At 47.4% G+C, this 14,458-nt stretch overlaps 1 protein-coding gene across 2 annotated transcripts in view; it reads right to left on the bottom strand.

The window, feature by feature from the left end:
- LOC146197888 (uncharacterized) overlaps positions 1-14,458 on the bottom strand; it is a 278,363-nt gene that overhangs the window by 45,098 nt on the left and 218,807 nt on the right. For both annotated transcript variants that reach the window (XM_084593169.1, XM_084593170.1), the window contains exon 3: positions 8,231-8,286. The gene's annotated coding sequence lies outside the window, so the exon portion shown is untranslated. The remainder of the gene's footprint in view (positions 1-8,230; positions 8,287-14,458) is intronic.

The following is a 14,458-nucleotide window of genomic DNA, read 5'->3' on the forward strand; positions in this document are numbered from 1 at the left end:
ATTCCCGGTAGGCGTAAAGAAGTGCGCATTTATCATTGCAATCTTATGAAGCCTTATGTGCAGAGGGAAGCCGTGGTAAATCTAACGTTAAACCTTCCCGAGGAGATGGGGGACAACTTGATTTGCCTCAGCGGAAAAGGAAGCAACGCTCAGGAGCTTCTCAAAAAGACGGAGCAGAGAGGAGAACTAAAGAAATCCCAGCTGTCCGATCTGGGCGAGATAATAACAGAGTTTGAGGCCTGCTTCGTGGACAGGCCAGGCAGAACTGATTTGACTGAGCACGATATTGAGCTGACTTCAGACGTGCCAGTGCGATCAAGGTGCTACCGATTTTCTCCAAGGCAAAGAGAAATTCTGGATAGGGAAGTAACTCGCATGCTGGAATTGGGAGTAATAAAACCCTCGGAAAGCGATTATGCTTCGCCTATGATCTTAGTAGAAGCTCCAGGTAAAGACCCTAGGCCTGTGGTAGACTACCGAAAGCTAAATTCTCTCACCAGGGATCAAGTGTATCCTATTCCGAATATTGAGGAGAGAGTAGAACAGGTCAGTAGAGCGGCATATGTGACTACGCTGGACCTTACTCGAGGATATTGGCAAGTACCGCTCACTGAACGCGCCAGCAGATACGCGGCTTTCGTCACTCCGACGGGCAGCTACCAGCCAACAATGATGAGTTTCGGGCTCAAAAATGCTCCATTTTGTTTTTCACGACTCATGGATAGGGTTTTAAAGGGGTGTGAAACATTCGCGGTGCCTTATTTAGACGACATTGCGGTTTTTTCCGACTCATGGGCGGACCATATGGTACATCTAAGAGCTGTACTGAGCCTTTTGCGTCAAGCTGGACTAACCGTAAAGGCCGAGAAATGTTGCCTGGCAAGGGCGACCGTGGACTACTTGGGTCACAATGTAGGTCAAGGTTTCAGGAAACCCAGCGAGATTAAGATTTCTGCGGTAGCAGACTACCCGCGGCCGAGCACGAAGACGGAAATTCGAGCATTCCTAGGTCTGACGGGATACTACAATCACTACATCCCTAACTATTCATCTTTGGCTAGCCCTCTGACCGACGCTCTCCGCAAGACAGAACCGACAAATGTAGTCTGGGACGAACAAAAGGAAGCCTCCTTCGTAAACCTGAAGGCTGTGCTGATTAGCCGTCCGGTATTGCGAGCTCCAGACTATGGCCGAGAATTCACGGTCCAGTGTGATGCCAGTGATCGAGGGTTAGGTGCTGTTCTCTGCCAGAGAGATGACGACGGTAATGAGCACCCCGTGCTCTACTTGAGCAGAAAACTGAGTTCTAGAGAGAGGGCTTATTGCGCGTCAGAGAAAGAATGCGCTTGCATTGTATGGGCCATTCAAAAATTGCAGTGCTATCTTGGAGGGGCCAAATTCACCGTAGAGACGGACCATTGTCCCCTGGCTTGGCTGCAAACTGCGACATCGAAGAACAGTCGCCTTCTTAGGTGGAGCTTGATTTTACAGCAGTACAATTTTGAAATAAGATACAAAAAGGGGAAGTTAAATGGGAATGCGGACGCGCTTAGCCGCTCTTTCTAAGCGGTCCGAGATGTTCCTCACCATGTATCCAAATTGATAATCAGGTTTTTTTTTTTTTCGTGCGCTTGTATATGTGTGACTATGTAAAGCAGCACGTTTGGTTTTCTAGGAATACGTGGGTCCTGAACGTCTTGAGAGTGGGCTTTTCTCGAACAACAATGGCAGTTTTCTTTTGACCTGGTCTCTTCAGACGGGAGCCGAGTGCTTGCTTCGACATGTGGTTGAGTTTCAGACAGCTCGAGCAATTTGGCCTACAACAATCAAGACAACGCGACAAGCAACAGCGAGCTTCAAGCGTTCACGTGCAGACCATTAAGTCGTCTCTTCATGCAGCAGCTGGGACTGCTGCCCTCCGAGACTCTTCTGGCGGGGGAGGAGGCTGTTACGACCAAGCATCCGCAATTGCGCGCTCTATTGTTCGCCTGTGGGCATGGATAAGTTTTGTGAATATGTGGTGATGGTCCAATGGCTCTAAGTGAGCCTGTTTCCAGGAATCCTGTTTTGTAAGCATGTTTTGCTTTGTGGACAACCTGCAAATGCCAAATTGACCCTGTCAAGAGAACGTCTGGAAAAACACAAAGAAACGTCCCCCTGCGGGAAATAGCAGGAAGTGCTTTCTTTCTTTTGTCCACCCTTCCAGTCGAGAAGTGCTATCCTCCAGTGATGAATGCCTCCTACCCAAAGGAGACGACAGAGTGACATGTCCGCTGACGTGCAGGACAAGAAAGGAGCATGACTCATACGGCCATTAAGTGATTTCCCGGGAATGCAGGAAAGATTTGCAATTGTCGAAAAGGGACCATGTTGGGAGCCCTATGCGGCGCCACGTGCACTCGGGTTTCTGAGAAGTAAAACCCCTTGTCAGAACCAGCTTGTGGTTTCTTTGCTGAAGAATAGAAATGTACCTCCTCTCCTCGCCGTTCCCAAGCTTTTCCCGCCAACAAGTGATCACGCCCAACGAATGAATGCCGGACCAGTCAGTGCTTCAGACCATCAGTGCAGTGAAGTGTTCGATTGGATGCCGATACCTGAGGGGCGTGCCCTGGATTTGGTTGGTCAGCATCTTCAGAGAGGGGCTGGACATAGGGGGTTTTTAAGGACGCTGCAGAGCACGAAATGTCGCTCTGGGCCCTGGGTAAACGGCTCATCCAGTCGCTTCTCGCTATGAACTCTTAACGCTTGTCATTTTGCTGATGTGCCCTTCCTTTTCATGTAAATATTCTTGTAAATACGTTTTCTCAAAGTGCCAGTAAACCTGCTTGTACATATTTTACCAACTTCGAAGATTCAGTCCTTCTTCAACCCGAGTCTCTGCACGCTACCAAGTGAAGGCCGGGTCGACGTAGCCCCAGGCACAACACTCCCCTGATATAACACGACGGCTGATCACAACTTTGAATGGCAAAAGAGCTGAGTTAGAAACACATATTTTTTTTATTATTCTTTAAATCTGATCAGCGACATCCATTTCAAATAAACCACGCGCATCCGTACAACAAGCGACGATAAACTGTTCGTTGAACCAACGTGTGAACGGTAGTTATCTACCAGTGGTTCCCTTTTCAGAACAGCTTCAGGTGAACCGTAACAGAAATAAGTAAAATCAAAGTTCCGCGAAACGGACAGAGGGGCCCGTTTTACGAACCTCTTACCTATGCTAAGCTTATAGGCATTATACCACAACTGTAGCGTGCTCGTCATGCCGGTGTACGCTTCTATAATAAATAAAAGCACTCTCTCATCATAGCCTCTTGATATACTCAGTTTCTGGAAACAACGGACAAGGAAGGTCATGGCCGTACACGAGCGGCGACGGCGGCGTCGCGCTCTTTACGGCCTGCGCACAAGGGGTGCTCCCTGTCTGCCGCCGCTGTGAAATAGTGGCACTGTGACCTAGGGTACATCGATGCCACCCTAAGCCTTCTTACCGTCCTCCACGGGTGGAGCGGCTGCTCGCATGCGAAGTGCATTGGCTGATTTGATTTGGGATCGAGCTTTTCTAGCGCAAACATAATAATAATAATAATAATAATAATAATAATAATAATAATAATAATAATAATAATAATAATAATAATAATAATAATAATAATAATAATAATAATAAAGAAGAAGAAGAAGAGGTTGACCGAGCCTGTGGCCATATGCCCACACGTTTTATGCCTTCACTCAGCTGTGATATCCGCGTTTTTCATTATCACCAACAAGGCATCGTAAATCTGATGGGCGCTCAGAGCCCCGGTGGTCATTTCTGCCGCAGTACGTATACGGTCCGATAGGAGATCTTCGAGGAGCGGGATCGTTGGGAGGTTTTTAGCACTTAGTAACACGTAACAATAGTCTCCAAAGACTATTGGCACAGCCCCAAGAAGCGACGTTCAAATACGCCCGCCGGCAAAGTAGTCCCGTTCGCGGAAATTCCTGCCTCGTATACAACGGTCGATGCTGCTTTCTCATTTACTACAAGTTTTCTCTTGAAATATTATTCACCCTCTTGGAAAAGAGTTCTCCCTCACTCGGGGACTGATGAAATGAAAACCCCAGGATATTTTTCGGGCCAGGGCTTAAAGAATGGGACACAGCAGTAAACCATGGCACTGCAGTCACATACACAGCAACAGGAGGAGTCAGACACCAAGCTGGTCACTTATTCCAGGCGCAGAGGTATGACTCGCGCAAGCGCTTATACATCGTTCAGGGAAAAAAAAAAAAAAAAAAGTTAAAATGTGCGGCAGATAAAACACGTCCGGACCAAAGAAAACGCCAAAAGTACACTGCGTTGTGACGAAGTCAGCTTCTTCATAACGGTCTAGCCGCAAACTTTATTAACTTAAGTGGCGGGCAAATATATGTGCCGGGAGGCTCTCCGGCTATCCGTACATGAGGACGGCAATGAAAGTCGTCTTTTACCTCGAGGCGATGCACACCCATCAGAACGCGATGAGGGGTAGCGGTGAAATCGCCGTTCGAAGTGCAGAAAAAGTGTGATAAGAGTAAATGTTTTTTCAACCAGCGCTAACAGAACCTGTAACGGGTAAACGACCAGTGTGACTTGCGGACTGCCACGTGAAGGCGCCCGAAACTGCTACACATGTGCGGAAGCAGACAGAAACGTGTCGAAAAGAGAAAACATGCTGACGCTCTGGCATCCTTCGAGGTAATGCATACAAGTGAACAGGCACTTCTACTTGCTCGGCTGACATTTGTAATAGGATGTCAGAATTCGGTGCATCGAAGGCAACAATACATGCCATCGAAACAGCATACAACGCGCTCGCTCCGTTAAAGACAGCGAACAAACCTGAGAGGTCAAAAGTGATCATGTAATAAGTTCTGTGCTTCTGCAGCCTTGTCCTTACATTTTGTATCAGTCCCTCTCGTATCATCAAGAAAACAAGGTTAGCGTAGGAAGAAAGAGGAATCAGCTTTTATACAACCATAACAGAATTCACCTCAAAATAGTACGCCGATACTTAGCTGCGTTTGTGGCGCACCCGCGCAGAATCATTACAACAGACAACTGGATTCTGAGATGGAGTCGCGCACTGTAAGAAATAAGACAAAGTAAATAGTACTATTGCCTGAGCCTTCAGTGATCCTCGTTTACATGCATAAAACTAAATCTACATAATGTCCCTACGGATTTCGCGCACACCATAAACTGAACACAGGCGGAGGGCAAATGTAATTCGTGTTTAGTTAAACAATTATAGGCTCTTAAAACAACTCTTACTGCCAATCTTCAGCTGCACCAGGCGAACTAACTTGGATATATTTCTCCCTGCGGTATTCAACGATAATACAGCAAAACGTTTGTAGAAAGTCCGCATATACGATGTACATGTAGAGGAAGTCAAAGAATGCACACATTGAGTCTGCATTAATTCCCCGAAGCTCGCTTTCATTAATTTGTTCTGTCAGCGCCTGTTCTATTCGCCGTGAGCCATCCTTCGCGTGCACCTAGTTTACGACCGTAAAATGTAATATACACTCGGTCTAGTTCGGTGAAACTGGACGACGATTCATCTTCTTTGTATTTCGTAACAGCCAGCTCCGAGAAGAAAATACAGTATCTCGACTGAAAATCGCGAAGTAAATGAGCCCTCGGGAATTGTGTTTTATTTTTTTTTATTTCGCCACCGTAAACCTTGAGAACAAGCGTTTGAAGTAGCCGCAAAAGCAGGCGCGCCCCGGCCGCCACCACAGAAACGAGCGGCCAGGGTGGGTCTGGGTTAGTATGGACTAGGTCAAACCCCCTTGATAGTTTTGGTTAAGGTGCCTCGAACCTAGTTTTGGTACGTCCTGCGCGCCCCTCGTGGCGGCAGAGAGCGCGACTCGCTTTGAAGAGCTCACTGTATCCGCGGCCAGTGCGCAGACTCATATGAAAGCACGCCGCCAATGCTCGAGTCCGGCCGTGGGCAGGTATGACCACTAGCGGTAATGCGGTCAAAAGCACGCTTGATGAAAGTGTCCGAAAGCAAAGGCGGCCGACATGCTACATTTCCAGAAATGGCAGATGCGTCTCAAAGAAGACTCTTCAGCAAATGGCGTCAAATATATTTCATGACATCATGGTTGATATTATTGGGCCGTTCCACATACCGGAGCTATGATAGTATGATCACCTTGTTCGAGCTCATGCTACAGCTTAGTATGCGCTGATATGACAACGATGATGATGCTCATAACAATATGACATTACGTCGCTCTGTATGATCATATACATAAATACTTGCGTTCAGCATCTCATACGAGCATAATACGAGAAGAAAATGTACATCACAAATGAAGGCTTCTCATTAAAGCGCAATCTGGCTCTCCAGGGATAAAAGTCGTTCATTGAATCGGTCCGAAGTCCGTCTGCTCTAATGTAAAGTGGAACAAAAGGAGTAATGAAAAAGAGGCAAAATGGATATCGACCCCGAAGTCATTAAGGTACTTCCGGATAAATCAGCTCAAGGAATCGCCGCGAATACAGCAAAAATTTAATCACGTCTCACCTTCAAATCATCCTGGTCAATCAAAAAAAAAAAAATCTCTCCAACCTTGTCAGCGCAACTAAACAAAACCGCCGTTGTTGACAATTTTATGACCAGAAAAAGAGATGTGGAATCTCCCTCACTAGCTCTCCGACGTCGAGTTATTAAAACATTACTTTCATCAACTGCATTGAGTGGTACGGTATACGGTACGTCATGATACGGTATGGTACGGTACGCTATGGTATGGTATGGTATGGTATGGTATGGTATGGTATGGTATGGTATGGTATGGTATGGTATGGTATGGTATGGTATGGTATGGTATGGTATGGTGGAGCTTACCGTCTGAAATCAAATTGGGTTATGAGGGTGAATTGGCACGCTGGGCATCAACGAGGAGGACGCATTCTGAATTCACCACAGTTCACTAACAAACAATTCTTTAGCCAGCCTGCATCCGTCATTTCACATTTCAATTCGAAAGCATTAAGCACAACTACGCACGGTTAAACGCAACGAAAAATGTGGCTTGCATGACTAGGGTAGGTACTGGACAAATTAGCATATTAACAGCTCACGCGTATCCAAGGTATGCATGCATAGCATACCTTTGCCCATACAATATCATCCAGTACTAGTACCTAAGCGTCGCCCCTATAGATGCAAACCTGAAGAGGTAGTCCCAGTTTTGCGTCGCTTTCAGAAGAAAACGCCAGAACCGGAAGTGATGACATCCGAACTCACATCCGATTCCGGTGTTTTTACCAACCTGGCGACTCGAAATTAGTGCAACAGCAATACTTCAGAAAACGACGTAAATTCGGAATACGGGCCAACATTAACGTCAGCCGTAACAGTTTAGTGATAAAAAACGCTTTCAGATGTCTACTTGGTTTAACTATTTAAAAACTCTACTTTTTTTTCTTTTTCATTCAACAGCAAAATAAATAGCCGCCAACCTCAATTTGGACCACGGAGAAACAACGAAAACAGATTCTCTTTCTCACACGCCCGACAATATTCACCGCCTGGAGCAACGTTATGCAACTGCGGAAGTTTTCATTTTAGGCTTCATTATATTCATTCTATCGTTTAGTTTTCTATCTATCGTTTTGTGTTTTTTTTTTTGTTTTTTTTTTTTTTTTTTTTTAGGCCGCGCGAGTTCTTCCTACATTCGCATCAGCTATTTTCTTTTCGCTTTAAAAAAAAGTCGAAAAATGCGATCTATTCATATGATCTCCTGTGCTTCCACATCTGATAACTTTGCACGAATCGTCTATGAGGCGTTCAAACAGCAGGTAAACGAAACTAGACAGCGAGAAAGGAGGCCAGGCCGCAATTTCTCGCAAACATTCTAATAAAGACAAAATGGTTGGTTTGTGCGGAAAATAAGCCTTCTTTTAAGTCTTAATTTCTATTTTCTGCGAAAGCCTTTCTATTTTCACAGCAAGAGCTGCTGAAGACTGAATGGTCAGTATGCATTTACTTCACGCACACTCTGTCAGTGAAGGAGATATATACATATATATATCCGTCCCAAAAAACGATCGATGAATCCCGAGTTACGCAGTCTTAATTGCTCCGCTAACGTTTTCGAGTGGCCGTCAGTTGTTAAATTCTTTTCTGCGTGCCTGGAGTGGTACTGTCTATACACTAACGAGTCAAGAGTTGTTCGTACTCACCGAAACAGTGTCTTTCCGAAGAAGTCGGAGGAGGCCCCACTAGCCCCCAAGGTCATCTGCGATAGGAAGGAACAGTGAATGAATTGCACGCCCAAGTCAAGGATGAGCTACATGTACGGGAAAACTCACGCGAACGCGAACACGACTGCGGCACGCGTCGAGCGAAGAGAAGTGCATGTGTCGCTTGGCTCGTCGCTCGGATCTGCCGAAATAGAAAATTTCGCTCGTTCGCCCGGAAGTGCATGCGTGATAGACCAATAGCATAAACGCTAAGCGTACGCCACTGCCACTCATTTCGCACGCTTTCTTTTTTCTGCAGTGTTGCACTATGACTGTGCATTACGGCATAAATTTCACGCTTTGTACGAACAATAGTGAATGGCCAAGGATTAATCGAACGTCTATGGCAACCAAAATAGACAAAAGATCATGTGACCACTTGTATAGCGCGAGTTAACACATGATAAACGCTTCATACTCAATACGGTGCGTTCGAAATGCATTTTATTTTGCATGGTGTCGCAAAATAATTCAACTTTTGCAATTGTTATGAGTCGCTGCATTTGCAAATAGTTTTACGGTGAAATATGCCAGCAACAAAGAGCATCTTCGCCGTTTCGCGTTGCCGTCGGTTCGCGCTGTCGCGTGCATGTATCTTCCCCAGTAGGTGAAAGAGCGAATCAGGATCGTATTCGCCGCGTCGCCTCGTCGCTTTCTTTTTCGCTCACATGTAGCTCAGTCCTAACCCGTAAAACAATGCGAAGCGCGGAAGATACCCCTGTGCGCCACCGACATTTACCGAGACATTGAGGAACGCTGTCAGTTGGCATTTGTTTGCCTTGATGTAACAGGTGGCTTCCACTACGAGATCGTGAACATTGGTCAACTATGCAATGCACTGCTTAACAGAGCTTTCACTCGTAAACAACGTTCAAGCCATGCTTAACCATGTTCAACTTCTCTTGCTCCTCGCAGTGGTAATGCAGTGGTTAGGGCGCTCGACTACTGTGCCCAAGGATACGGGACCGAATCCCGGCCACGGCGGCCACTGTTCAATACAGGCGAAAGGCAAGGCACCCGAGTGCTGTGCGATGTGAGCGCACCTTAAAGATCCACAGGTGGTCTAAATTTACGGGGCCCTCTACTACGGCCTTTCTCACAGCCTGAATCGCTTTGGAACGTTAAACCACACAAACCAAATGTAAACCAAACCATTTTTTTTTCTTAATTGTAGGACACATAGTACTAGCCTCCGTATATGGGTCCAGCTCTGGTCTGAAAATTATTCGTACTTATGCGGGAAATAAAACAAAGCCTTGATGACGACATATATTCAATTATAGGTTAAAAATAGAATACTTAAGAAAGGCTGCGCATAGACAGGAAATCCAACACAGTTCCGGACACTAGTGGACGACTCAAAACCGTATTATTAAAGAAAAAAGTAAACGTTAAAAGCAGTAAGAATGTAAACCTGACGAATGCGAAGACGAAAACACGAGCCAAATAAGAAACGCGAGACTCGACACACACGAAACATACGAGGCGCGCGAAAAAGAGAGGCAGAACAGAAAATTGCAGCCCGTCACCCTCGTGCTTTCCTAACGACGACGACGAACAGGCGAACGAGGGTGCGCTGCACACAAGTCTCCAGCGTCATATCGTTACTCCCCTGCCGTTGTTCTACCTGCCGTGCTCCGGTCGTTATCACCCTCGTGTCTTGCAAAGGAGCAACCGGAAAACGGGACGAACATGCGCCTAACAAAAAGCCAGGCGGCATGCACGCAACCAGCGCGTCCAGAATTCCTTAAAACTATACCGTGAGCCCCAAACTGTCATTTCCGCTTTCACGCCCCTTTGCCGTCTTTTCCTTCTAGGCTTCGCGCACCTTCGCGACCCCTGTAACGGCTGGGTGTCTGCTCTCTACTTCATTTATTCTTCTTTTCTTAGCGTCACCGCGGCGCGCGTTTTACGCGCCACGCCGACAGTGTAGAGCAAGCGACCCCTGCGCGCCTCCCTTTTTGCCCGTTCAGCGGTCTCAAACGACAGACGGTTATTTTCCGACGAACGACGGTGCCCCGGCGGCGCGAACAATGGGTCGACCAGGGGACGCTTTTTCATCGATGATTTATACGCATTCGCAGACAACGCCTCCGAGGTGCAGGGTAGTGCACGGGGATGGAAGTGGCTCGAACGGGAAAGCAGGGCGAGGAAGAAGTTTCGCGCCGGTCTCTAAAATTGCGCCAGCGCACACAGTTCGGCGCGTTTTATTATGCACGAGCACGAGCCGCCGACGCGTCGTGATCGCTCGCTGCCGCGCAGGGAGGCAGTCTTTTTTCGGCTACTGGGGAGAGCGGGGGTATAACCGAGAGAGGGCGCTACGCGACTTGTAACCTTGATGTAACAACACCCAAGACGAGGAGAGAGGGCGCCGAGCTGTGCGCACGGCCGCCCGAACGAGGCTCAATGAACTCGAGGCACGCGACGAAGAAACTTGCAGGGGAGGCCCCATAACAAGCTGGGAGGGGAACCGCTAGGCAATTAATCTAGATCCGGGCGCTGATTATACAGGGGAGCTGGCTGCGAAAAGGAGTCTAGGGAGCGCCGAGTTGGCGAAAAAAAGTAAGGGTGAAAGGATGTACTAAGAGGGAGCTGGCGATGGTTTAAACCAAGCCCTCGTGGTTGCTTAGGGGCATTATTTCAGTGCTACAAACTTGTCGCGTGTATGGACCTGTGACGACACCTCGCTACTGTCCGGCGAACGGATAGAGATCACGGACGTTCACTTATTTTACTCGCTTGTTCTTGCCAGCGAGTACAGGCGCGAGAATAAAGTGCCCAGAACTGAAACTTGCAGGTTTCGCAACGCAGAGATGGCAGTGCAATGAAAGCATGTCTTCTGAACACTGAACCGGCTCCATGAACCAGACGTAATCATGAATTCGGCTTAAAACAAAACATACATTCACCCGGCTTCAGTTGGGAAGGTCTGCGGGTGCCTCGACGACTTCAAAGCACGTGTTCTAAACAGAACGCTGCAGTTCTCCGCATTTACAGGTGGGCTCTCGCGGACTTTTCTTCAGCTTCGGCAGTCACTGTTGGTGTGCAAACGTTTTCAGCAAGTTTTCTGGAAAACGTATAAATCCAAACGCGCTTATTCCCTCCGCCACGCTCAGGACCATCAAGAATGCGTTTTTGTAAGCCCTCTTTCAAGCAGAAATATCGAGGGAAAGTGGTCAACTGAACTGAGGACATATGACGTAATGCAGCCATTATTACAACATTCTTTTGAGTGGCGGCCTTCTTTGATGCGCATGATGAAATCAAAAGGGCAAGGTTTCGTCTAGTACGTGGATAAGGATTTAGCAAGAAGCCTGTCCCCGAAATGGTCTCACTGCGATAGGAATGCTTTTATAGGAGAACTCCGCGTGCAAAGCCCACCGTCGCTGCGGCGGCTGCCCAATACGGAGTCTGAAACAACGCACTGGACACCAAGCAAACCTGCATTTTAAAAAAACAAATCTTTCATGATACTTCAACTACTCGAGTGTGCGGGGATTCTATGAACTTTATCTGAGGGCGACACGCATAAGGGTGCAAATGTTATGGAAAATAACAACAGTTATTGACTAATAATAGAAATAGTAATAGAAAACTTCGTGAGCACGCGTTGGCAATATTTATCTGTCATTGATCTAAGCTACTGATGTTTGTTTAGAAAACAGCCTGCTAGGTTCTCCTCTGTTGTATTTTACACCAGGATTCGCCGTTCATATACTTCAACTTCACTTCAACAACGTTCCAATGACCTCCCCGATTATATATATGCCTCGGAACACTTATCTCACCTCAGCTTAAATACCGCCTCCTGTGACACTGTGCTGAAGACGCAAACAGCGTTCAAACTGATTCAGAGCCAGGTTGAGCAATGAGAAGAGCCCTTCATAATGGCATGCGAAGCTGATCACTTCGGCTTTACACATATTTAGTAACTAGGCCAGCTCGCAAAAAAGCGTTTAGTCCAATCTTATTCCATTCTTATGTATCAAACAAATTACACTGGACCTTCAAAAGCCGATAAGTAGCTTACACAAAGATAAGTGTACAAGCAAGACAACTTAGGCTGTCCCGGTTTGTATTGCTGTTTCGAATAAGCCTTAAACTTCGCAGGATTAACGACCTAAAAGTTTTTTTACGTTCAGCAACTAACCAACCCTAAACTAATCTAACCGACCTCTAGGATGTCTGCTAAAGCAAACACTCAATTACAACACCACACAAATTAATAAAGCAGATAAGTGGGCTAGTCGGTTTGTCATTTATTATGAAGCAGCGCACTAGGAAAGCACATAGAGAGAAGGGACAAGCGCTTACCTTTCTCCTTGTCTGTGTTTACCTGATGCGCAGCTTCATAACCAATCGCGTAACTTACAGAGAAAAAAAAAAAGTATTGGTTTTTGAGGTTTAACCTCCCAAAGAGACCCAGACTATGAGAGACGCCGTAGTAGAGGAATCCGGAAATTTCGATTACCTGTGGTTCTTTAACGTGCGCTCACATCGCACAGCACACCGGCGGCTAGCTTTTCGCCTCCATCGAAAAGCGGCCGCTGAGGCCGCGGGATTCGATTCCGCATCCTTGGGCACAGACTCAGTTGTAAAGGACCATGTGATAATTTTCTCCGTAAAGGGCCAAGCTTGCGCTACTCAGCACAACGCAAAAGTAAGGGGTGCAGTTTCTCAGGTAAAAAATAAAACGAAAAGCGTCCTTGTAACATCGGACTCAAAAGCGTAAACAGCTTTCCCTTGAACAGTCGCTGAGCCACGAATAGACGCTCACTTAGAACTCCTTGGTGAGCACCGGTGCGATGCAACTCAGCGCGTCAGTTAGAGCATCGGGAGCCCGCAGCTATAGGCGCCGGTTGAATATCGCATGTGAAATGGCTTAGAGAAATCTAATCTCCACGTTAATCATTCCCGCGAAGTATGGCCACGCGCCTGCCACATCTCAACTACAATGTATCAACGGTCGAGGGGTCACTTTTCATCGGAGAATTCGCTTCCGTACGGAGGAATAAGACGCCGGCGCTCCGATACATAATTCCGTCGCGAAGCGGCCTCCTGGGCGCCAATTAATCTTTCTTACCCGTGGACGGATGGGAAAACAAGACAGCCTAAACGCTTCGGTTTAAATTTAATCGAGTGAACGAGACAAAACAAACAGCGAAATAAAGGAAGGAAAGGGAAGCAAAGCGGATTTTCGGGAAGCCAGCATTCATGGAGCTACGCCGGCGAAGGCTTCCAGCCTGCACGCGTGGATCCCAAGCGCTCGCCACGCTCCAAACCCGATCCGACGAGGCAACCCTTTGGGCTTTTGCCTCCGATGCACCACCAGCCCCAGGCGAGGCCGCGCTGCTGACGAAGCAGAACTTCGGTCGAAGCGCGATCTCCGATAGGGGCGGCCTCAGACGGGGGCAGGGATTTATCTCCAGAAGCCGCGTTATTAATTAGTCTACGTCCGCGGTGACACTGCAGCGCCGCCCGCAGGGAAAGCCGAAGAGGGGAGGAGTATGAAAACGAGGCTGTATGCCATAGTGCGGAGACGTGCCATACATTATCGGTCAGGCATGACAAATTGCGAGACACAGTGTTCCGACGCTTCAGTGAAGGGGAGACCCAAGTAGCCCTCCGGCACTTTGTGGGTGAACCAAGTCCCGTCCCCTTTCCCGCAAGAATCGCGAGCAGCGAAGCCGGTGGCGCGACGATCGAAGCGCGACGTGATACGGACCCGCCGTGTGGTCTAATAAACGCGGCGGTGGTAGCGGCGCCGAACCACTGACGTCGACGGAACCTCGACGAAAGGCGTCGCCACCCCCTCCTCTCACCCTCTATTTCTCACTCGTATAAACTCCTTCACTGAAAAGCTGAGCTGGCCTAGGAATGCGCGGCAAAGAAAGCGTTTCGCGACATATTTTGGGCGCCAGCAGAATCCTCAGCATTGTTCGTGAATACTAAATTTTGGCACTTGAAGACAATTTTTCGCTTCTCCGAGGATACACAAAACATGCAAACATATATATTTAAACAAGACAGGAAAAACAGAGGATATGTAAATTGTCCAGTCAATTGAAAGAGCTAGAATAAGAGATCGCCCACAGAGGACATGTTCGGTATCACATCGTGGTAGGCATTCACTCCTGGCTGCCTCGGTACTGTATACTAAGTGCGCCG

The sequence above is a fragment of the Amblyomma maculatum genome, chromosome 2 (genome assembly GCF_055883805.1).
Source record: "Amblyomma maculatum isolate TAMU_Amacu chromosome 2, ASM5588380v1, whole genome shotgun sequence".
NCBI classification, from domain to species: domain Eukaryota; kingdom Metazoa; phylum Arthropoda; class Arachnida; order Ixodida; family Ixodidae; genus Amblyomma; species Amblyomma maculatum.